This window comes from Hyperolius riggenbachi, chromosome 4 (genome assembly GCF_040937935.1).
Source record: "Hyperolius riggenbachi isolate aHypRig1 chromosome 4, aHypRig1.pri, whole genome shotgun sequence".
Classification (NCBI taxonomy): domain Eukaryota; kingdom Metazoa; phylum Chordata; class Amphibia; order Anura; family Hyperoliidae; genus Hyperolius; species Hyperolius riggenbachi.
The window spans coordinates 103,305,799-103,308,298 of record NC_090649.1 but is presented as its reverse complement, the minus strand read 5'-3'; the positions used below and the strand labels follow the sequence as shown (position 1 = coordinate 103,308,298).

General features: G+C 45.9%; 9 non-coding genes across 9 annotated transcripts; all 9 read left to right on the top strand.

The window, feature by feature from the left end:
• The first annotated feature begins 115 nt into the window (after positions 1 to 115).
• TRNAP-AGG (transfer RNA proline (anticodon AGG)) lies at positions 116 to 187 on the top strand. The gene has a single exon. It is a non-coding gene; the product is annotated as a tRNA-Pro (tRNA).
• Positions 188 to 322: 135 nt separating this feature from the next.
• TRNAP-CGG (transfer RNA proline (anticodon CGG)) lies at positions 323 to 394 on the top strand. The gene has a single exon. It is a non-coding gene; the product is annotated as a tRNA-Pro (tRNA).
• A 120-nt stretch (positions 395 to 514) lies between these two features.
• Positions 515 to 586, top strand: TRNAP-UGG (transfer RNA proline (anticodon UGG)). Its single transcript has one exon. It is a non-coding gene; the product is annotated as a tRNA-Pro (tRNA).
• A 485-nt stretch (positions 587 to 1,071) lies between these two features.
• Positions 1,072 to 1,143, top strand: TRNAP-AGG (transfer RNA proline (anticodon AGG)). The gene has a single exon. It is a non-coding gene; the product is annotated as a tRNA-Pro (tRNA).
• A 135-nt stretch (positions 1,144 to 1,278) lies between these two features.
• Positions 1,279 to 1,350, top strand: TRNAP-CGG (transfer RNA proline (anticodon CGG)). Its single transcript has one exon. It is a non-coding gene; the product is annotated as a tRNA-Pro (tRNA).
• A 121-nt stretch (positions 1,351 to 1,471) lies between these two features.
• Positions 1,472 to 1,543, top strand: TRNAP-UGG (transfer RNA proline (anticodon UGG)). Its single transcript has one exon. It is a non-coding gene; the product is annotated as a tRNA-Pro (tRNA).
• A 485-nt stretch (positions 1,544 to 2,028) lies between these two features.
• Positions 2,029 to 2,100, top strand: TRNAP-AGG (transfer RNA proline (anticodon AGG)). The gene has a single exon. It is a non-coding gene; the product is annotated as a tRNA-Pro (tRNA).
• A 135-nt stretch (positions 2,101 to 2,235) lies between these two features.
• On the top strand, positions 2,236 to 2,307 carry TRNAP-CGG (transfer RNA proline (anticodon CGG)). The gene has a single exon. It is a non-coding gene; the product is annotated as a tRNA-Pro (tRNA).
• Positions 2,308 to 2,428: 121 nt separating this feature from the next.
• On the top strand, positions 2,429 to 2,500 carry TRNAP-UGG (transfer RNA proline (anticodon UGG)). Its single transcript has one exon. It is a non-coding gene; the product is annotated as a tRNA-Pro (tRNA).

The following is a 2,500-nucleotide window of genomic DNA, read 5'->3' as shown; positions in this document are numbered from 1 at the left end:
TAGCCAATAGAAGGAACTTGCTACTGTTAAAAAAAAAAAAATAAATAAATAAAGGCACATGTGTGTGTTTAGTGTGCAAGCCGGGGATGCAGTTTCTATACCCTAGCTTCCATCTGGCTCGTTGGTCTAGGGGTATGATTCTCGCTTAGGGTGCGAGAGGTCCCGGGTTCAAATCCCGGACGAGCCCTTCCTTTAAACTACGTGTTGAACAGAAGCGAAAGAGTGCTCTTGCTAAAAGTAAGTGAAGAAATCAAGTAAAGCCCACTTATAGCCTGTTCCACCACTCTGTGTCCTTTTCACTGCCACTGCTGTCGCCAGAGTCGGCTCGTTGGTCCAGGGGTATGATTCTCGCTTCGGGTGCGAGAGGTCCCGGGTTCAATTCCCGGACGAGCCCTTGATTTAGGCATAGTGTGGCCTACGCTCATAGTTATGCTCCTTGCAATTTCTTTGAACCTACTACCACACATGTATATACATCGGTTGGGTGGTACAGGTCGCTACAGGGCTGCTAACTGGCTCGTTGGTCTAGGGGTATGATTCTTGCTTTGGGTGCGAGAGGTCCTGGGTTCAAATCCCGGACGAGCCCAAGTCTTTCCTCTTGCCATGTCAGGACGGGGAACGTTTGGCTCTGAGGTGTAGCACGGCTTCTTTCTAGTTCCCCTCATGATAGTTGATGAGTGTGTGCTGCACGGACTTTATTTTTGCCCTAAGTAACATTTTTTGAAATGCTACTGGCAAATGTTGTGCTAGCATGTAAGGCACCCATGATCCTAGAGCATCCCTTGCAGAGCTTGTGTCAGTATACCACCCATACATTGTTTTTGCTGGTCACAATTTTGAAGCTTTTTTAAACAAAACATATGTATCAATAAAATCTTTAATCTACCAAAAATGGCTTCAACTAATATTAAGCATATCTATCACTTTAAAGGCAAAGCATTCATCTAGCCAATAGAAGGAACTTGCTACTGTTAAAAAAAAAAAATAAAAATAAAAAAAAAAAAATAAAGGCACATGTGTGTGTTTAGTGTGCAAGCCGGGGATGCAGTTTCTATACCCTAGCTTCCATCTGGCTCGTTGGTCTAGGGGTATGATTCTCGCTTAGGGTGCGAGAGGTCCCGGGTTCAAATCCCGGACGAGCCCTTCCTTTAAACTACGTGTTGAACAGAAGCGAAAGAGTGCTCTTGCTAAAAGTAAGTGAAGAAATCAAGTAAAGCCCACTTATAGCCTGTTCCACCACTCTGTGTCCTTTTCACTGCCACTGCTGTCGCCAGAGTCGGCTCGTTGGTCTAGGGGTATGATTCTCGCTTCGGGTGCGAGAGGTCCCGGGTTCAATTCCCGGACGAGCCCTTGATTTAGGCATAGTGATGGCCTACGCTCATAGTTATGCTCCTTGCAATTTCTTTGAACCTACTACCACACATGTATATACATCGGTTGGGTGGTACAGGTTGCTACAGGGCTGCTAACTGGCTCGTTGGTCTAGGGGTATGATTCTCGCTTTGGGTGCGAGAGGTCCCGGGTTCAAATCCCGGACGAGCCCAAGTCTTTCCTCTTGCCATGTCAGGACGGGGAACGTTTGGCTCTGAGGTGTAGCACGGCTTCTTTCTAGTTCCCCTCATGATAGTTGATGAGTGTGTGCTGCACGGACTTTATTTTTGCCCTAAGTAACATTTTTTGAAATGCTACTGGCAAATGTTGTGCTAGCATGTAAGGCACCCATGATCCTAGAGCAGCCCTTGCAGAGCTTGTGTCAGTATACCACCCATACATTGTTTTTGCTGGTCACAATTTTGAAGCTTTTTTAAACAAAACATATGTATCAATAAAATCTTTAATCTACCAAAAATGGCTTCAACTAATATTAAGCATATCTATCACTTTAAAGGCAAAGCATTCATCTAGCCAATAGAAGGAACTTGCTACTGTTAAAAAAAAAAAAAATAAAAATAAAAAAAAAAATAAAGGCACATGTGTGTGTTTAGTGTGCAAGCCGGGGATGCAGTTTCTATACCCTAGCTTCCATCTGGCTCGTTGGTCTAGGGGTATGATTCTCGCTTAGGGTGCGAGAGGTCCCGGGTTCAAATCCCGGACGAGCCCTTCCTTTAAACTACGTGTTGAACAGAAGCGAAAGAGTGCTCTTGCTAAAAGTAAGTGAAGAAATCAAGTAAAGCCCACTTATAGCCTGTTCCACCACTCTGTGTCCTTTTCACTGCCACTGCTGTCGCCAGAGTCGGCTCGTTGGTCCAGGGGTATGATTCTCGCTTCGGGTGCGAGAGGTCCCAGGTTCAATTCCCGGACGAGCCCTTGATTTAGGCATAGTGATGGCCTACGCTCATAGTTATGCTCCTTGCAATTTCTTTGAACCTACTACCACACATGTATATACATCGGTTGGGTGGTACAGGTCGCTACAGGGCTGCTAACTGGCTCGTTGGTCTAGGGGTATGATTCTCGCTTTGGGTGCGAGAGGTCCCGGGTTCAAATCCCGGACGAGCCC